General features: G+C 36.8%; 1 protein-coding gene and 1 long non-coding RNA gene across 4 annotated transcripts in view; one reads left to right on the top strand and one right to left on the bottom strand.

Moving 5' to 3' along the window:
* LOC123871605 overlaps nt 1–22,750 on the bottom strand; it is a 148,789-nt gene that overhangs the window by 24,636 nt on the left and 101,403 nt on the right. The window lies entirely within an intron of this gene.
* LOC123871640 lies at nt 42–15,233 on the top strand. Its single transcript, XR_006797304.1, has 3 exons — nt 42–192; nt 14,128–14,132; nt 15,223–15,233. It is a non-coding gene; the product is annotated as an uncharacterized LOC123871640 (long non-coding RNA).

Below are 22,750 nucleotides of genomic sequence, written 5' to 3'. Positions count from 1 at the left end.
ACTGACTGACTGATCTACAACAATGAAACAGCTCAAACTACTGGACGGATCGGGCTGTTTGGCATGCAGATAGCTATTATGACGTAGACATCCGTTAAGAAAGGATTTTTGAAAATTCAATCACTAAGGGGGTGAAATAGGGGTTCGGAATTTGAGTGGTCCACGCGATGAAGTCGTGAGCATAAGCTAGTAGTAAATATTGAAATAACTAGATGTTAATAAAACAAAGCCTCGTGCGTCTAGTGGATAGCAGTAATAGTATTCCGATAACTCGGGGAGGCCCGTTAGAGACAGCCGTGACCTACCGCGTGCTCCATTCAATGACTCAGTCTTACGATTGTTCCTGACCGAGATGTCAATTTATATGAAATTTTCAGCATGCCTAATGCTGGCGCATTGATTTTCGAGGAACATAGTGTACCTATCATCATCTTCACCAACCGATAGATGTCCACAGCTGGACATATTTTCTCTTGTACAGATTTCCAAACACCACAGTCTTGTGCCGCTTGAATCCAGCGGCTCCCTACGACTCGCTTGATGCCGTCTCACCTAGTGGGGGTCTTCCAAAGCTGCGCTTTCTGGTGTGAGGTCGCCATTCTAGCATCTTCTTGAAAATACTGGAAAGCTTAGACTGGTGACAATGAGGCAGTAAATACCACGCTGACCAGTAATAACAGCTTAATTTGTGCATAGGTCATAAAAGTGGTGCTTTGTTTTATGGCTCCATCAGTTTCACGGCCGTGTGAATGCTTGTAAGGCAATAAAAATCTTTTTAACCGACTTCCAAAAAAGGATGAGGTTCTCAATTCGTCGGAATCTTTTTTTTTAATTTTTTTTTTCGACGACTTTGACGATTTAAAAGCCTGCGTCATCGAAGCGATAACTCGTTGGCGGGTGGAACCTAAAATAGTGCTGTTTCCACAGATGACGGAAACAACGTTATTTGTGCGTGTCATAGAGAAGCGCGTAAGAAGTGTAGATACTTAAAAATTAAAATTAAAAGCACCTTTTAATTTTTAAATTATTTTTGATATAAAATGCAATATTGTGGCTTATTTGTAAGAGATATAGGTCTTTATATTAACGATTTGAGAACTTTTATTTATATCTACTTAAGAGTAAGACGCAAGCGGATAGCGCTTTTTCTTCCGGCTTGCTTTATCTTGTAGGTATTCGATTGTCAAAAAATACACCGAAAATAATTTGCGGGGAGTATATTATAGTACTACTTATAGTATTTTATTTGTAGTTGAGAAGAGCGTAATAGCGAGAAAATACAACCAAAACAGCATTTTTTTTTGGATTCATAATATTGTTCAAATTGTCTAACCCTGTATAGCCATGGGGCTCCGGGCTGGAGTCCAAAAAAACCTTATAAAATCCATCCATGACCGCACCATGCTACGCATAATGCTCCTTGCAAAACGCCCCGCGCAACGCTCCGCGCCTCCCTGTACGAGGCCTCAGTAAGCAATTTAGCTGTCTCGTGGTACCGTTGTCGCCGCCGGCCTCAACTGCTCAACTCACGGACCATTACCCACACTCAATTCAATATTATACTTACTGATAATAATTATTTGCCATCTCACATGTCTTTTCAAATTCTAATCAAGGTCAAATCATAATATATCTAGTAATTCAGTTCAGACAGAGTTAACTGAAGTGAGAGAACGGTTATTTTTTTATAACTAAATGGGCTTGTGCTTGACTACAATCACACAAGCAGGAGATCATGTAACATCTCCTTCTTGGTGTGATTAGGCTGTAAGTTCCTATATTATATGCTAGTGGGGAAAACGGAAGCCGGAAGGGCATTCCATATTCTAGCAATGCGTATTAGAAACGAGGAAGCAAATCGCTTTGTACGGGTCCGTGGGATTTCGACTATGTAGGGATGTAGACCTTGGCGATGCCTCGTGGTTCGATTGTAGAATGGCAAGGGTGGAAATGGGTCAAAATATAACTCTCCGAAATATTTGTCCTGGAAAATCGTAGGATTCTCACGGGATTTTCAAAAATCCACGCGGACGAAATCGCGGGCTAGACTAAGAGAAATACAAAATTAGTCGTTTTCGAATTCAATGCAACATCATTTAGGTACCTCTCATAATTTTGCATTATGTAAGTAATTATGTATTTCGTACGGAAGTACCTACTATAGCAGTATAGCTTGAAGTCGCGAAATTGGAAAATCAGGTTACTTACGAAGACGTTCGTAGATATACGAAACGTGTGACCTAACCAAAATATTGTTAGTTAAATATTGAGGTTTTTTTTTTCTCTCTCGTCTGGCTTTACAAAGATTAGCCAATGTCAAGTTTGTAGTTATTTGCAACAAGTTAGTTAAACTATACAAGCGTGGACCCCGTCTGTGCCGGCGCTCGCCGACATACGCACGGCACCCCCTTAGAGCGCTTTCCAGTCAGATTTAACAAAAAAAAAAAACACTCTAATAAGGCAGAGCACGCCCGCCAGCTAACATCAACACAGACGAAGTCCAAATATTGAGGTTGTATAGCTATAGTATTTTTGTTTTAGGTCCGATTGCATAACAGGCGGTTATGGTTAAATTATGGTTAGTTAATTAGATTAATTAGATCATGTTATACTATTAGGTGAGGGTTAGAAAGCGAATGTTCCTCTGAACCATCACTACCCATTATTATAAATGCGAAAGTGTGTTCGTTTGTTGATTTATTGCTTTGTTGGTTTGTCCTTCAATCACGTCGCAATAGAGCAACGGCTGGACGTGATTTTTTGAAGGGGTAAGTATAGGTTAAGACCTGGAAATCCATAGCCACCATAGGCTACTTTTTATCCCGGAAAACCAGAGTTCCCACGGGATTTTTAAAAACCTAAATCGCACCGAAGTCGCAAGCTTAGTTTTAATAGTACTTAGTTATAATAATAACTATAATAACTCATACCTACTCATACTCACCCTAGTTATAATAATAATAATAGCTCAAAATCAAATTCCAAATCGTTAAATTACATGCCTCTGATTAATCAGCGCCTATATTATTATTGTTACTATGTAGGCACGAAACCATTGTTCTTTGAGAAAAACGTAAGTATGCTTTATTCTCTACCTTATTTATGGTCAATCGTAAACAGGCTGTCTAAAATAACATCAATCAACAAATAATTCTACTATTCAATATCGGTTAGGAGTTAGAAAATGCAATTTCCTGCAACCAGTTGTGCATAATATAATATTTTACCGTAATTCTATTTACTATTGATTTAAAAGAAAGTGTGCTAAGAAACTGTCGGTCTGTGACGGAGAGATTGTTAAAGTAAAGTCAAGGTTTTTTTAAATTCTGATGTAAGTTAGCCCCTGACTGCATGATCCGTTTTGGATAAGACCTACCTAGGGTACCTGCCCATTTCATGACCCTAGGTTAACAGGAAGTACCCTAAAGGTTTCTTGACAGAGACGACAGACAGACAGACGGACAGACAGACAATGAAGTGACCCTATAAGGGTTCCTTTTTTCATTTTTTGGTACGGAACCTTAAAAATACCTGTCAGTCAAATGCGTTTCAGAACACCCATAAGATAGATAGAATGGTGGGTATTTTCGAAAACTTATAAAAACAGTACCAAATACTCGAATGAAAGGTGTGAGAGGCTTTTCCTATAATATTATGAAGGGCTTCTGCCAATGAATCTGGACTATGTTAATATAAAATTCCACTCACACCTCCAAAAGGTGTATACTGTATTGCCACAGCGTAAATATAATATATACAGTGAGCACGATGGGATGAGTTGCCTTTACTATCGAAACAACTACATACCCGAGCAACTGATTTACCACTAGGATAACAAGTGTAAATTAAAAATTTATAACACCCCCGACAAGTGAAGTATACAGTAACTAGAAAAGAGCTGATAACTTTCAAACGGCTGAACCGATTTTCTTGGATTATAGCTAAGAACATTCTCGATCAAGCCACCTTTCAAACAAAAAAAAACTAAATTAAAATCGGTTCATTAGTTTAGGCGCTACGGTGCCACAGACAGATACAAAGACACACAGATACACAGATACACACGTCAAACTTATAACGCCCCTCTTTTTGGGTCGGGGGTTAAAAATAATAATCCGCCAACTCAGACGAATCAGTAGGTATGATAGGTACAACGTGCAGCATGCGATATGCGCCTCCTGCCACCCTTCTACTAAGCCCGCAGGAAAAGCAAGCAACAAGCAAGCAATCCGTATCACCGCCGCTTAGGGTGGGTGGTGTATATTGTTTGCTGCACGTTATCACACTATCACACTAATATTATAAAGGAGAAAGTTTGTATGTGTGTGTGTGTGTGTGTGTGTGTGTGTGTGTGTTTGTTACTCCTTCACGCAAAAACTACTGGACGGATTGGGCTGAAATTTAGAATGGAGATAGATTATACCCTGGATTAGCACATAGGAGCTACTTTTTATCCCGGAAAATCAAAGAGTTCCCACGGGAATTTTAAAAAACCTACACCCACGCGAACGAAGTCGCGGGCATCAGCTAGTACCGTATAGATTTGTCTGTTTTGGCTTTAGTAAATGCTTATTGTTCCATGTGTATTTTTAGCTGTCCTTCTGTCTGTCCGCCTGTCGTGTCTGTCAAGAAAATCTATAGGGTACTTCCCGTTGACCTAGAATTATGAAATTGTTGAAAAATGACAGACGGACGGACAGACAGACAACAAAGTGATCCTTTAAGGGTTCCGTTTTTCCTTTTGAGGCACGGAAACCTAAAAATTAAAATGTGTTCATGAACAAATAAATAATTAGTATTTTCAATTTTCAAAGTAAGATAAATACCTATACCAAGTGGGATATCATAATTCATATGAAAGGGCTTTTTACCTGCTACATTCTAAAACAGTTTTTTATTTATTTTTATTTATAGTTTTTGATTTGTCGTGCAAAATGACGGAAAAATTACCCGAGTACGGAACCCTCGGTCCGCGAGTCTGACTCGCACTTGGCCGGTTTTTTCCACCTGTTTCTATCCAAAATATACATTCTGAGTATTTCTACCGATCGGTATGATTGATCCCGCAGGATGGTTCTCTCTAGTCGTATCCATCGACCGACTGTATGAAGAATTTAGGCTGTGGTGTTGCCAAGTATTTGGTATTCAAATATATTCTGGTGCAATATAATATTATATGCATGTTGTGTTATTATAGTGTGGGAATTTCGTTGGTGGTATTCTGGGTACGGCGTGAGAATGTATGGGGTGCCATTGTTTTACAAGTAGTTATAGTGGCGTGAAACTTATCGATATGAATTTTATCGATATCAAAAAAATATGATTCAACGAGAATATATTTAAAAAAAAGTGGTGATAGCCTAGAACTTAAGATGTCGGTCTTCTATTTAGCAGGTCGCGGGTTCTATCCCAGGCCCGCACCTCTAACTTTTCAGAGTTACGAGTAAGTATGTGCATTCTAAGCAATTAAATATCACTTGTTTTAACGGTAAAGGAAAACATCGTGAGGAAATCTGCATGCCTGAGATTTCTTATGTTCTCGTGTTCAAAGGTGTATGAAGTTTATTTATTTCATTTTTGTTAATAACTTATTTATTGGTATTACTTAGTATTTTGTTTTTCTTGGGTACAAGCTTGCATCCAGAAATTTTCCAAAAATTGTGTTTCTGTAAGAAATTTTTAGGTCACTAAATAATGAAATAAGAATTTACTGAAAATATATTAGCCAGTTGCACAACTTATTTCATTTTTCTTTATAATGGATACTTAAGAGAATTTGAATGTTAGCTTTTTTCAAGAAATCAATAATTCAAGGTAGCTTCGTTGTTGCTCTGATTTCTATAAACATTGCAAGGTCGTTTATAAGCAGCTGTTTCAAAATTTATCAATGGCTTTATAGGCATAGCGGTTCCGGTACCAAAACTAATCAGAATAATGGCAGAGTGAACTAGAGTGAGGTAACTCTTCTCGGTTTGATCTTGATTCAAGATCAAACCGAGAGTTGTCTATGGTAACGTAAAATCAAAGAAAAATAAGGCTACTTTAGGGCTACCTACGCCTGCACTAACAAGTTCCCTAACTGTCGTAAACTATGATTACCTATCGTAAGTATTATGTTTACATTTTTAAAGAAAATTCACGTTTTATTATCATCATAGACTAAAAGCACTCATCATACCTACTGAATGTTACTTCTTACTCAGTACTTTAGGTCACTTAAAAACTTAGTAGCAGGTAACTTAGTATTTTAAGTCTAGAATGACTTCGATTCTGATGTTTGTCTCTAAACTAAATTCAGGGTATCTGCATCTTTTTCTTTTTAATATTGCTAAAAAAGTACGGAAAATGAATTTTAATTAACAACTTTTAAAATTATAGTGCTACTCCACAAAGACTATGCTCCTACCTACTAGAGCTTTATCGATAACAATGCGAGTACAACATTATAGTTGTCTAAGATCAAGGACCCTGATATACATTACTCACGTAGGGCCGACCATCGGTCGGTGTGATACAGACAAACAAAAGAATTAAAGTCGTTAATTAAGTTAACAGAAAAGGACCGACGTAATGATGAACGTGTACAGAAGCGTGGTGCCCATTGATATAGTTATCTTACTAATTTTACTAAAATTAAATTGTGAAAATGCATTTTTTTTCTTTTTTAAAAAGATTATTAGTCATTTTAATTATCATTCCCCTTTCCCCTCCAACTAAGCGTTAAGCTTGTGCTAGAAGTGGGTACGACAATAGTGCAACGGGTGGGGTTTGAACCTCCGACCTTTCGGTTTTCAGTCCGCTCCTATAACCGTTGAGCTATTGAGGCTTTTGATTTGTTCGATGGCTTCTTAGTTTGTTCTTCAATCATGTCGCAACGGAACAAACAGATCAACGTGATTTTTGTGAGGTATGCCTACCTACCAAAAGACTTGCAGAGTGACAAGGCAGGGGCTAGGTACTTTTGATCCCGGAAAATCGAAGAGTTCCCACGGATTTTTTAAAAGAAAAGGCAATCATGTGAAAAATAGAATCATTCAACATTTAGAATTAATTTAGAAGCATAATACCTACATAATAATAAACAAAAATAGCTAGGTCGGTAAGGTAGGAAGTACTTTTAGTAGTACCTAATTGATAAGTTACTATTTAGCTATTTGAAAGTTTTTGATGGTTTTTTGCAAAAGAAAACAATATTATACTTCACATTTTAGCGAGCGAAAATTATATTGTCGCTAGTGATACAAAGGGAGTTAAGAAGGACCTTTCCGACGGTCTTCTCAGTTGAAATGCATAATATTGACTGAACTCGTTTAACTGTTTAAAACTACAAGTTTAGATAACGTTTTATCAGTAGCCGTCATCAGTTATAAATGTTTGCAATAATTGTCAGTTGCGAGTCTGAATCATCCCAGATACCTAGCTAATATTAGATAAGTATTCTCGAAGATTTGTATCATCAAACTGGCTTCGTCAGTTTGTTTGAAAGCTTTTATTTCAAGGAGTGCGGAACGAACTTCCTTTCGATAACAGTAGGTAAAGTGAATAACTTTTAAACTTTAAAGGCCAATTCACACCAATCGCGTACACGTGACACGTGCGTAGTGACGCGCGGAAACCCCTAACACACCGGGTTACGCATACGTCCACGCTTTACGCAAGCGGTGTGCCATGTTTCATACGTTACATTACAACGCAATGGTACGCGCTACGTCTACGCTTACGCAGGCTGTGTGCTTACGCAACTTCAACGCTAATCGTTCTTCCCTGTATTTGAGACAATACGCAGGCCACCATTATTCAAACTTCATAGTCGCTGATCGTTCTTCCCTGTATTAGGGACGATACGCAGATAAACTTTCAGCTTTTATAAAAGTAATGAAGGTCTGAGCCTCGCTGGTTCTCTCTCTATGCGCTAATGTTACAAAGTAGCAAACCTCAGGTATCAACGAAGCTTGTAATTATTAATGCGATACAATCTTAGCACATTACTCGCACCGTAATTAATATCGTTGCCAATAAACTAGCGGCCTTTTTTCTTACATCGAAGAATGCATACTATACCGCGATAGGCCTAGTCACAGAAATCAGAATAAGTATAGAAGTGTTAGGGTCGACTATGCTACTCGAGCTGCGCGACATCAGCGTGCGACTTTCGTGCGACACCTGGGCATTGTTTTATATAGAAAATGTATTGAGACTTATGCTGAGGACTACAGAGCACACTTTAACTTTGCTCAGATTTAAGACACTGTTAAAACGAGACAGTGCTATACCGCTGGCATAAATCAGTCTCGTTTTAACTGAAACTTAAGTCTGAATAAAATCAGGGTGCGCTGTATAGATGTCAACCTTAGAGTAGTTAGTATTCGGGGTGAGCGACCATGATTTGCAACATTTTGCAAACAATCGCACAACACAATGTAGCTTATCACCGTCACGTACCGTAGTCCACTTCCGAGATTGATGATAGCGATAGATGCCGCGACAGGGTCGACTGTGGTTGTCGCCTGTCACTGCGGTTGGTATGATTCAGCAGTACGCGTCGCTACAGCCATTTTTTGAATTAGTTGTCGCTCTTTCGTCAGCGTCACTATTGGTATCACGACGGTACGGCGACCCTCTGAATAGATATATTTTCAGAACACAAGATAGAAAATGTATAGGAACCAATAGTGTCGCTTGCGGTTAGCGGCATGGTCGCTTGTCGCCAGTCGCAGCCGCTTGCTCGCCGGTCGCGGTTTCGAGCTTGTAAGGAAAGTAAGTTTTGAGTGAGAAAAATGCCGATGGGTAGTGAGTATAATGAACCATCATATCGTATTATTGTATGAGTTGGTTTATTTTCACATCATTTTAGTTTAATTTACGTTGCTTGGAATACTAGCTATAGTAAAATAATTTATGTTCTCCGGACCTACCGAATTATTTTTGTATTTATTAAAGCGAGTTGCTCAATAACTGCGATATGTGGTCTCTTTAACAACAGATACCTACCATTTCTATTACATTCTTTATTAAAGTTCTTTTGGCGTAATGCGTTAACTTAGCAAATGGCTTAGCAAAGATTAGCATGACGTTTAGGTATTCTAGACTATTAATTCTTGAAAGAATTTTCTTAGACACAAATTTATCTTCCGCCGGTTTCTCCAGCGGAATTGCTGTTCCTTAGGTATACCAAATGATAAGCTACTTAGATAGTGATGGTATGAAAATCATCCTGGATTTTTTTCCTGAATCCTGATCCTCATTTGAATTATTTATTTTGTAATTAAAAATTCTATAGATGGGTATACTTAAAAGTGATGGGACATTTTTTTTAATATTCCTACCTAATATGACGCAGTATAAATGCAGTCTTTTTAAAAGTAAACCTAGGTTATTAGGGCTATATATATCATGTATTTAGTTGGAATGGAAATCACTCACTATACCTAAGTAGTTTAAAGTTTAACTTTAAACACTAAAGCACTATTTTTTTGAAAACTTGTTATAAAGTGTTTCTATAATATAATTTCCTATCCAATCCTAGTTGCTCCATAGTGGATGAGGTAGTTACTCTATATTAACGTAAACAAGGTACTAAGCGTCACTCAAACCTGCTCCTAAGTACACGGAACAGCTCCTGTGTTCAAACAGGACGCCATGTTACACTGGTTTGCTGCGTGTCACGGTGATAAGTGATAATTATGTTATATTATGAGCGATAACTATACTCAGTAGATTGTGGGATAGGTCGACATGTTTTCCTTTAACATCCTGCTTTTCCACTAAGCCTTCGAACTTCTTTTTTAGGGTTCCGTACCTCAAAAGGAAAAACGGAACCCTTAAAGGATCACTTTGTTGTCTGTCTATCTGTCCGTCCGTCCGTCCGTTTGTCGTGTCTGTCAAGAAAACCTATAGGGTACTTCCCGTTGACCTAGAATCATGAAATTTAACAGGTAGGTAGACCTTATAGCACAAGTACAAGAATAAATCTGAAAACCGCGAATTTGTGGTTACATCATTAAAAAAAAATTAAAATGTGTTTCAATTTTTAAAATTTCAATTTTCAATTTTGTTTGAAATTTTTATTGAAATATCCATGGAACAGCTTAGCTCATTTTTAAACCCCGACCCAAAAAGAGGGGTGTTATAAGTTTGACGTGTGTATCCGTGTATCTGTCTGTGGCATCGTAGCTCCTAAACTAATGAACCGATTTTAATTTCGATTTTTTTGTTTGAAAGGTGGCTTGATCTAGAGTGTTCATAGCTATAACCCAAGAAAATCGGTTCAGCCGAAGTTATCAGCTCTTTTCTAGTTACTCTAACCTTCACTTATGTCGGGGGTGTTATAAATTTTTTATTTACACTTGTGGAAATATCCTTGCGATAAAACAACTGATGACAAAATGTTAGACACCTCGTGAAACACAATATTTACTCGGAAAAGCATTTATTTTAGTGATACTAGCCGCTAAAAGATGAACGAATAGACACCTAAGTGCTTGAACCTGACATAAAACATTTATCTACTACAAGGATCTCCACTAGTATCCAATGTCCACGGCCAACCGGACCGGTTGCATTACGGGCTATTAATTAAGAACTTATACAACTTATGTAATAGAATCTTCATATTAGGTATGCATCGATCGTTCTCGGTAAAGACAGTCTGTATCTACTTAGCTGTTATTTTTTGCTTTGACAGTAACCGGACTTGACTGAACTCTGGAATAAAGGAAGCAATTTTTTTCTGTATTTTGAAGTCAATTAAGTATACTAATGAACGCGTAATTAGTATTGCCTTTAACTTAACTCCATATCTAGTAGGTAGGTAGGTATATTAATTCAGCGTTTGCTAGACTAGGTATAGGCTCTGCAATAGGGTCTTGGACTGTAGTAATTAAATGATGTGATGTTTTGTACCTATAGTGAAACCTAGGGGCTAGAATAGAGGGGTCTCTCCGTCACTAGTTCCATACAAACGTAGTTCCAATTGCAACCAAAGTCCATTTATGTAATTTAAATTTTAAAACACCACAGGCACAGATATTAGTTATAAACAAAGAAAATTTTAAAACACCACAGGCACAGGATCTTAGTTTCTGTTAAACAAAATAATTTAAACTAAAACTAGATTTTTCGATTTTAACTTAGTTATTAATCACTGTATTGTTTTTCTATTAATTGATTGAACAAGTTTTGAGCGCGTAACTTTGAAAATACACATACAGAAATCTGGCTCATGTTTGTATGAAAATTGCTGGGAAGCGCTCTAGAAAAATTTCTCAAAGAAAAAAAGGAGTAATTAAAAAAAATTACGTTGTTTGGGACAAAAACACAACACGATGCTAGTGGATAAAAAACTTACAGGTGTAGGTTGTCTACCAGTTAATAGAAGCGTACGAAACTAAAGATGCTTTGCAAAAACCAGATACCTACTTAGCACAAAAACAAAGAACAATCTCATCTGCTTATAACTACAAGTTATAAGAAGCTTGGAAGCTTGAAAGCTAGAAGAACTTGCTTGTCATCTTTAGAAACTTATTATAACTTCATTGCTATGTCCTGTATAGCAATTTTCTAGAGATTTTAATCTGGAACCGTTATGTCTAATAACTTCTAGCTCATATTTCTTAGACTTGACAAGTTCGCGAGTTACTCGGCCATCCGGTAACACTTTCGCTACACTTTTAACTAAGCAACACTTTCTTGGTTAAGTGCAGGTTGTTATAATTGCCGGTGTCACGGTGTGTTATTGGTGCTAATGGCCACTTCTTTTAATTGCTGTGTAATTGATCGGTAATTATAAGTGGCGTGTACAGGTTTTGAAGCTAGAGTAGGTTAGAGAGTAACCTGTTTATTGGCAGATTATAATGAAAAATCTGCATTGAGATTTGAGTTATTAGAACTAGGGTAAACAGTATAGGCAATACTAGCTGATGCCCGCGATTCTGTTCGCGGTTTTTAAAATCCCGTGGGAACTCTTTGATTATCCGGGATAAAAGTAGCCTATGTGTTAATCTAGGATATAATCTATCTCCATTTTAAATTTCAGCCAAATCCGTCCAGTAGTTTTTACGTGAAAGAGTAACAAACATAGATACATATGAAAAAAAAAATTAAAAATATCTCTGTGTCAAATCGGCTAAACGAATAGGCCGGAAAAACTAGTAACAGACAGAAAGACAGATCTGTGTCTAGAGTCTAGATGCCTAGATTCAAGACACACATCCTTTTTCATTTATATTATTGTTAAATATGGATTCGAGTACAAGGCGCCGCGGTTTGGCTCGTCTTGGCGGGGGCACTGCCGTGCCCCCTGATATGGAAGTAGATATGGATTTGGGTTACATAGTGGTCTTATTCTAAGCTTATATGAAGCTTAAACATATATAGAAGTAGTGTACATACTTGTATAGCATATCACCTTATTCCTGTGTATGTTTTCTCTCAATAATATTGCTTTCTGAAAAATATTAGCTTTCGTTTGGCGGTATGGCTTTGCTGGTAGGGCGGTGACTGGCCGTGGGAAAACTTTTCTGCCTACCCTGTATGACTGTGACTACAAAAAGTTGCGATACGCGACCGAGACGTGCGACGGCGACACGCGACTCAGTGTCCCGGGATTGTATTCAAAGTGTCGCGCGTCGCTGTCGCTCACCTCAAATGCTCTTCATACATTTCTATACAAGTGCAGCTCTATAAAAATTTCTATAAAATGCAATTACGCATCCCGCACAAAAGCGGGTATGTGGGATTCACTGGCAATGCTACAGCGTTCTACAGCATACCCACTAAAAACCCAGCCATACCCTTTCCCAGTTAGCCCACTTCCATCATAGACTGCATCATCACCTACCACCAGGTGGGATTGCAGTCAACGGCTAACTTGTATCTGAATTTAAAAAAAGTCGCGTGCTTGCGAAAATTCTCACCATTTTGCTGGAGTTTTGATTCCTCAAAACTATGTAAGTATTATACACAGAGTAAACTATTCAATGCCTTCAAAAAAGGATCCCAAGTCTAGTAGGTACTAGTGGTAAAACCTTATTCAGAAGTCACTTTCGTAAAGCCAACAGTATTTTAATAGCTAAATGGCTTGTATGGCTTGCTCACGCTTCCAATACAGGTAGGTGATTGTATGCCATGCTTTTTCCATTCATTGCCTGCCTTTCCAGAATTTGAATAGATTTTAACTACATAAATAAACACTTGGACAATGGTTAGGTTAGTTCGCGACAGGAAGCAATCGGGGTAACCCCCTCCCCCCCCCATACCGCGATTGCCATCTCAACCTGTCCCTATGTCTCCATGTTTCGGTGAGTCTAGAAATTAGATTTAAAATAAGACAAAATAAAGAGAATTTTATCAAGAATTTGTAAGTACATAAATAGTAATTATTAGTACTGACTGGATAATGACCGCGACTTCGTCTGTGTGGATATAGATTTTGGATTTCGTGGATGTAGGTTTTCCGGGACAAAGAGTAGCACTTGTCTGTTCCCAGTATGCAAGCTAACTCTGTACCTTCGTCAAAATCGCTTAAACGGATGGACCTTTAAGAATCCCGTGGAAACTTTGATTTTGCGGGACCAAAAGTAGCCTATGTCCGTCCCCGTGATACTTTTCTAACTAAAGCTAGCATTACACTACAGACAGACGCACATTTATAATATTACTAGCGACCCGCCCCGGCTTCGCACGGGTGGACATTTATTTTTTCTATTTTCCGGGATAGGCTATAGCCTATACGGATTCGGAAGAATCCCTCTAAGTAATGGTAAAAGAAATTTTGAAATCGGTCCAGTGGTTTTTGAGCCTATTCAATACAAACATACAAAAATACAAAGGTTTCCTCTTTATAATATTAAGTATAGATTAGGTACGGTTAGTACCTACTTAGATATTTACAATAAGGACAAAAACGCAAATTCTAACCCTTTCCTTTGTCCCGCCGAGCTAAGCCCAGTATAAAAATAGCAATTCCCCGGTCCTTTTTATCAAAGAATCTCAGCTATTACGAGTATAACGACGCAATGTAAGTAACAAGCCGTGACCGGAAATGCGTTGTCGCAGCGACGTGTAATGTCGTCACAACCGGTCCCTAGAACCTATATTTTATCCCTTTATTTGTTCCGCGCCTTGTAGGGTTAGTATGAGATTTTACATCTCGCCAACGTTGACCGAGCGTCGAAATACAATAACATCAGATGGAATTTAAAGATGAGAGTCAAAATCAAAGCCATTTATTTAAAATATGCATCGTTGTATGTAATTTGATGTGAATTGTTAAATATGTAAGATAATTTACGTAATGGGGATAATTAATTGCGTAAACTTAAAACTAAAGCTGTGAGGGTTCCAAACGCGCCCTAATGCTACAACAAACTCAGCCGAGTATAATTTTTATTGTCACTATTTCACAATAAGTAGATATTACTTGAAACTTATTAGAACTATCAAAGCTTTTAAAGTAACTTATTCCCAAGCTTTTTTATTATCATTTAAATAATCCTTTACATTGACTTTTATGGATTCATTTTAGTCTCATTTTAGTGTTTCGATGTTTTATGTACTATCAACGTTGACGAGTTGTTCTAAGTCGTGCTAGCCCCTACTAACTCGCGACTTCAAAGAAATGAGCATGCAGCTATGGCATAAAGATTTCTACAAGCCAACAAGCGAAGCCTTTTTGTTTACGAGATGAGGAGACCCAAGAACACGAAGAAGCCAGGCAACTAGGTATCTCGCAACTTAATGAATTGTTTTTTGATCGGTGGGAACTTTTCGATTGAATGCGATCTCATTCAATATGGGCATGAAATCTCGTAAGGAGTAATTAATTAATCGACAGGGCACACTGGCTAAGTGGAGTACAAGTTGTTGTTTAGGTAGCAAATGAAACTCAACTTTACTTTGATTGAAATTGGATTAAATAATAACTAAACACGGATGAGGATGTCTTCCCAAGGGTTTTTATTTAATCTAATTTCAAACAAATGCTTGCGTAAGTAAAGTTAAGTTTCAGTTGTTATCTAATAAATCAAAATTTAAAAAATCCCCGACACAAAAACCTCTATAAGAAAACTGGAAGAGAGCTGATAACTTTCAAACGGCTGAACCAATTTTCTTCGATTATAGCTAAAAACACTCTCGATCAAGCCACCTTTCAAACAAAAAAAAAAACTAAATTAAAATCGGTTCATTCGTTTCGGAGCTACGATGTCACATACAGATACACAGTCAAATTTAATAACACCCCTCTTTTTGGGTCAGGGTTTAAAAACCATTTCGACTCTACTCCTCAGATATGTCCTGACGGTAAGAAGACCGTGCGTTACCACAAAACGCCATCGTTTTATCTTCTAAGAGAGAAAAAATTAAGAGAGAAAAAAAGTATAAGAAAGAGAGGCTTTTGTTAAATTTTTGCCCGCAAGCTGTGTAAGCTGAATTTTTTTTTCTCTCGTCTGGCTTTACAAAGATTAGCCAATGTCAAGTTTGTAGTTATTTGTACCAAGTTAGTTAAACTACACAAGTATTGACGCCGTCTGTGCCGGCGCTCGCCGACACACACACGGCACCCCCTTAGAGCGCTTTCCAGTCAGTTTTAACAAAAAAACACTCCAAAAAGGCAGAGCACGCCCGCCAGCTAACACCAACACAGACGAAGTCCGTAAGCTGAATTTACACTTTGATACGTCGTAACAAGAGTTGTTATTTATTTAACAGGGCTCTCTCCGTCACTCGTTTCAACTCGTTTCATACAATCGTAGTTCCAATTTCATTTGAATATTAAGCAACCAAAGTGCATGAAATTTTGCAGACATATTCTAGAAACTAATATCTGTGTCTGTGGTGTTTTAGATTTTTCTAAAAATATGTAGTTTTAAAATTACAGGGGCTCAAAGATTTGTATGAAAATTTTTAAGACCGCGTAACTTTGAAACCGAATATTTTAACAGAAATCTGGAAAACCACAGACATAGATATTAGTTTCTAGAATATGTCTTCAAAATTTCATGGACTTTGGTTGCTTAATATTCAAATGAAATTGGAACTACGATTGTATGAAACGAGTGACGGAGAGAGCCCTACCGTTAATCGAATGTTTCATCTGTTTATAATAAACGGTTTCCTGAGCAGAGTATAAAGTAGCAGGCAGGAAATAATGCCGTTTCAAATCAACTCAGCCGTCATTATGGACCCGTTAACAATACGCTTATGTTCCACTCAGGGACCGGAAAAGCCATTTAATTCCAAACCCCTTTAAAAATAACCTCATTGAACGGGGACACTAATAATAAGGATAACCTTGGATTGGAAAATCAAGCAAATGGATAAACGTTTACAAAGACCCTGAAAGGGAAACCCGTTCCTGCAAATCAATTCCGGAAAACCTGCATAAATCATTATTACAATCGCAATTGTTGTGATTGGCTGAATCTATGGACTGCAACAATGTATTTGCCAATAGTGAGCGAGCATCAACCAATCAGAGATGATTGCGATCGTGACATTGTACTTAGCTGTCATTCTACCGCAATCGAGCCCATGATTCATCTGGTTTCGCTTTCCGATTTCAAAAGGGCTTCGAAGTTAGAAGTGTGTGTCCGGGATCGAACCTTGTACCCGAATAAAAGGGCGAAGCTCTTAACCACTAGGCTATCAAGCTGTAGACAGGTAAAACAAGTGTAAATTAAAAATTTATAACATCCTGTCAAGTGAAGGTTACAGTAACTAGAAAAGATCTGGGACTTTCAAACGGCTGAACCGATTATTTTGGATTATAGCTAAGAACACTCTCGATCAAGCCACCTTCTAAATAAATAAAAAAACTAAATTAAAATCGGTTCATTCGCTTATGAGCTACGATGCCACAGACAGATACACAGATACACAGATATACAGATACACAGACACACAGATACACAAATACACACGTCAAACTTATAACACCCCTCTTTTTGGGTCAGGGATTAATTAATTTAAAATATTTCATCCTAATAACTGATACGTCATCGTAAGTCTGACAAATCGTGTATCAGCAACGAGTAGGGTACAGTTAGAGCATCATTAGTTACCACTTACTCATGGGATTACTTGCTGAGTTGGATTGGAAGGTAGCTAAAGAGTGTGGTAATAAATTATGCTAAAGCCTCAAAAGCCTGAGGCCTTACGTAGGCAAATATGCAGATTTCAATCCGTATGGTTCCGTGTTTCCAATGTTCCGTAATTTGAATTTCATCGGTTTGATATTTTTTTTACTATATTTTGTAGCCACAATTTAAGAAAGAGCTGAGAAAAGTTGGCAGTCATCCAGATTTTTAAGGAAATTATATTGTACTAGAGGATGCCCGCGAATTCATTCGCGTGGATTTAGGTTTTTAAAGATCTCGTGGGAACTGTTTGATTTTCCGGGATAAAAAGTAGCCTATGTCCGTTCCCGGGATATAAGCTAACCCTGTACCAAATATCGTTAGAATCGGTTAAACTGTTGGTTTACTGTGAAAAGGTAGCAGACAGACAGATAGACAGACACACTTTCGCATTTATAATATTAGTATGGATTAAATTAAAAAAATACAGCTGGAAAGCATTGGGAGGAAACCATTTGATTGTAAAGAATTTTTGGTGTCTTAACTCATAAAATTTTCAAAAGGCTCAGCTCAGTGGGCGATCATTGATGAATGATGATTTGTGGAAAAGTGGAAGGACTTAGGAATACTCTTTATAGTCATCGAAATTTGTTGCTGCAGCAGTAAAATGGTGATTAAACTAATAAAACTAAAATAATGATTTAGAGATCAATCATATGGGAGGAAGGGACAGGTAATTTATTTTTTTTGGAGCAAACTGAAAACCAGCGCTGAGCATTGCCATCAATGCTCGGCCATGCTGAGTTTGCGGCCTATTGCTATTGTTAGTTTATTTTTATTTTTATAGATTTAATTTACTTATAACATATGTATGTTTGTCACTAGCAATAAGTAAGCAATAAAGTCTATTTATTATTATTATTTATTATTAATTTACTCTGAACGGGGTGTCTCATCAAATCAAATCATTTTTATTTCAAAATTACAGACAGACACTCCAAGTTTGTATGTACAATGTAACAAAGTTGTAGACAATGTATTTGCATGCCAGCTTGGTGTGATACAGCTGGACTTTTTCTATAATTACACCTGTAAAACCTGTATCAGCAAATAAATAAATTGATTGATTGAAAAAAAAAAGTTTATTTATTAGTATAGATATGGTAATTTCTACCTACAGTTTTTGAAAGTTAGATAGGTGAATGGTGATAATTTATCGTCTAGGTACTTGCATATTTACTAGTCCTTTGCGTCATGTGTGGGTAATCAACATTGATCCAAGATTGTAACTGGATGGTCCGTCTTTAGATATCTGACCTTAGCTTTTCTATATCCTCTGTGCCTTGAAAAGCACATCAATAGAACCTACATAATTATTTCTCAGGTATATAACAGGCAGGCGAAGTCGCAGATAAAAGTTTCACTGATTATATTATTATGGTTACCCTAAACAAGAACGAGGTTTGCCCCATTTCTTCGACCACGATTACGCCATGACGCCCATGGTCCACTTTTACATAATTATACTGTCATTATATCACGATCATTGAGCTTTTTGTACATTAAGATTGAATCTGTATTAGCTTTAATAATGTAGGTTATGTCTTACAACTAGGTGCTTTCTTGCGAAGGTTTTCTCCTTAATGCCTGTCTTGAAGATAATGAGATAGGTAGGAATGATAGAGTAACTCAAGTACCTACTTAGTGGTGAAGCAAGGGACATCCTTATCTAAATACCTGCTGTAAGCTGTTTATATTTGTAACTAGCTTTTGTCCGGGATATAATATGTATAAATGTATAATATATATAATTGGAACAAGTGTAAATTAAAAATTTATAACACCCCCGACAAGTGAAGGTTACAGTAACTAGACAAGTGTAAATTAAAAATTTAGAACACCCCCGACAAGTGAAGGTTACAGTAACTAGAAAAGACCGAAAAGACCTGATAACTTTCAAACGGCTGAACTGATTTTCTTGGACTATTCCGCGCCTACTATCTAAAGTATCTGAGTTTTCCAAAACATCATTTTCAAATAAATAATTATGTATTTAGGCAACGTCCATCTTGACAGCTTGACATTTGTCAATTGACATCATATTATGAACCTAACGGTTATCTAACCTTCTTTGCTACAAGAAAACTAGAAAAGAGCTATAACTCTTAAACGGCTGAACCAATTTTTTTGGATTATAGCTAAGAACACTCTCGATCAAGCCACCTTTCAAACAAAAAAAAGTAAATTAAATTCGGTTCATTCGTTTAGGCGCTACGATGCCACAGACAGATACACAGATACACAGATACACAGATATACAGATACACAGACACACAGATACACACGTCAAACTTATAACACCCCACTTTTTGGGTCGGGGGTTAAAAAGAGCTGGTAACTTTCAAACGGTTGAACCGATTTCTTAGATTATAGCTAAGAAAACGCTTGATTAAGCCACGTTTCAAACAAAAAAATTAAAATCGGCGATAACAAAAAAAAAAAATTTTGGAGACCCCCACTTTTTTCATGTAATATCCGTTAGGTCAATTTTTTTCGTACAAAATGTAGCCTATGTCATCCGAACCTTTACGACGAATCGATTGACACCTCACTCATCAAAATCGGCGCAGTAGTTTAGCTACGGAGGTACACAGAATCTGGATACAAACATACACACATACATACATACATAGACTGTTAAAATCATAACCCTTCCTTTTGGCTTTGCAGCAGTCGGATAAAAAATCTCCACATTCTTGCAGCAAAAGTAGGCACCTGTTCATAATAAATTCATTTCCTGACACAGATTCCCAACATAAATGTTCCAGAAGGCCGATGGCGTCGAATGCTAAGTTACCGATATGGGAGATACGTGATGTAAAAACGTCGCATCATCGAACCTTGAGACAATGGTCGCTGATTTTGTACAGTTATTCGTTGATGGACACCGTTTTCATCTTATAGAAAATACCATAGTATTTTAAAATAAAAAATATAAAAAACTAGAGGATGCCCGCGACTTCGTCCGCGTGGATTTAGGTTTTTAAAGATCCCGTGGGAACTGTTTGATTTTCCGGGATAAAATGTCTACGTCAATTACAGGGACGCAAGCTACCTCGGTACCAAATTTCATACAAATCGGTTAAGCGGATAAGTTTTTGGGAATCCCGTGGGAGTTCTTTGATTTTCCGGGATAAAAAGTAGCCTATGTCCGTCCCCGGGATATAAGCTAACCCCAAACCAAATTTCGTCAGAATCGGTTAAACTGTTGGGCCGTAAAAAGGTAGCAGACAGACAGACAGACACACTTTCGCATTTATAATATTAGTATGGATAATAATCCCGCAATTTGTTTTTCCGGGATATATCTAAGACAAAAAAATCAGGTCGTATTCATGTCGTATTGTTCAAAATCCCCTCGAGATTGGGAACATTTTACCCAGAAAAGCTGAATATTTGTGAATATCCAAGTTATTTTATTTCATTAGTTTGAACAGTATTCATGGACTTATAAATACTCGTATATTATGTTAAAAAATTCAAACTGTTTGACTCCACGTTACATAATATTTATTAACTGCGCGTTAGTAAAATATGGTGTTTGCTTAAAGGACTATGTTCATACTAACTAAGATTAGTTCGCTTCCCGCACCCTGCTGCGTTGGTTGCAGCTAATTCCAGGAAAATATACGACACAAAGTACATGAAGACTTTTGCATTTATCTGCATACGTATGAGACTTTACTTATTCCTACTTTGTAAGTTAAGACTAGCACAACTTCAAGTATTAAGATATTCTCGCTTTCTTCTTTACAGAAAGATAAAATGCATCCTAAGAATAGGAATGAATTTCCACCATATCTGGAAACCACATCTTAACTGGAAATATATTTGATTCAGTATATTTTGTATGTATTTCAAATAGATTTTGTACTCAGACCAAGTAAGAAAATGAAAAAGAAAAATTATTAGATTAGTATTATTGTTAACCAAAGAGTTGAAATCGCAATTATTATTATTAAAATACACTCTCTACTATTCTGTAATTCTATACCACCATGGAAGAGATCGCAACCTTTAGTCGTGAGAATTAATAAAAACGTAGGCAAAGGTGCGAGTAAGTATATTATGACTCATTTATTTATTTATTTTTATTTGGCAACCAAAACAGATTACAATAATGATTTTAACCTAATTCTTAAATTACTACATTATGACCTTATTGCAATCCTATATGGTCGCACAACATGACCATGGGTTTTAAGGCACGCTTAGTTATTACTTAATATTAATAAAGTAAATTTAATATAAACACTTAATACTCGATATAAATAATAACCTAAGAATTCGACGAAATAACAATGTGAGCACCAATATTCTATTATTTTACTTAATTATTTTAAATATTTTTTTAGCAAAGTTATTAAATCTGTGATCAAAAATATCTATGTCTATATCTGTTATATTATTATAGGATCTGTTATATTTCAATCGTATGATTGAAAGCAATGCCGGCTAAAATAAATCATCGGTGACTTTTATTTTTCCCTTAGTTAAGGGATAACAAGCTGGCAAACTGGCAACCCTGTTCCTAATAGGTACTAACGATCAAATGTAAACGCACCAAGTTCAGACCAATAAGTACCAATAATAACGGTGAACTGAAAGTGAAACAAAAACGGGTAACGATCGAATCGTTTACCGTCCATCACACGTAACAGTCGTTACGGCGCGATGTAAACGGGACATAACTGTCGATACTGGTTCACTAGTGCTTTTTATGGACAAAATCGGAGGACACGACGACGATTTTCATGTATAAGAAAGTGGTACCACAGAACTATAAACAAGTTGATAGAAATGGAATCTATATCTTTTTATACCAGGACAGTGTGTCGCTGATTCTGTGCAACTCACTCAACTATACCTAAACAAAAGGATGAACTAACTGACAGTTTGATGTAGGTACGGCTAAAATGCAGGTCTAGAAACTCGAGATTTTGCGTATGGATTTTTTCTTCAAATAAAACAATATTTTGTGAAATTCCAACGTGATTTTTGAATAAATAGTAGTCGCTTAAAAAGCTAGTTGTAAATCGGAAAAAAATAATATTAAGTACTAACTGACACAATAATATTTAGAAGCTTGAGATGTTGGATTTTGGTTGCAATTGGTTTCCAAGAAAGGATTTTCAGAAACTATCGCGTGCAAAGCCGTGGCAGTAGTAAAAATTTTGAAAAATCATAATTAAATAAGTATCTCTATCATTTATAAAGCAACGGAACTTAAACTGTACCTAACTGCAAATTCTTATTCTGTTTACAGTAAGGCAACGGCAAATAAACTTCAATTTAATTTGATGGGCAACAGAACTGCACATATCTGTGCCAGGACAATATCTCACTCTTTTAACATCTCTATACTTTTTCTGAATTCTATGGCCAGTACGTATAGCCCATAGCCTGTAGGGCAGTAACTTGGTCATAGTACTGCAGTTATACCGTTATGCCTATACCCGTAAAATCATTAAAAAAAAATGTGTTAATTGGTTTGGGTTGTAGGGATTTTATATCGATTTTAATAAAAAGAAACGTTAATTTTGCTAAATGTTTTAAATTAATGGATAATGGATGGATGTTTTTTTTTGATTTCAAGTTTTTTTGTTTTGTGGTCA

The sequence above is a fragment of the Maniola jurtina genome, chromosome 14 (assembly GCF_905333055.1).
Source record: "Maniola jurtina chromosome 14, ilManJurt1.1, whole genome shotgun sequence".
In the NCBI taxonomy this organism is placed as follows: Eukaryota; Metazoa; Arthropoda; class Insecta; order Lepidoptera; family Nymphalidae; genus Maniola; species Maniola jurtina.
Note: the sequence above shows the minus strand (reverse complement) of the source record. Positions and strands in the feature narration are given on the sequence as shown.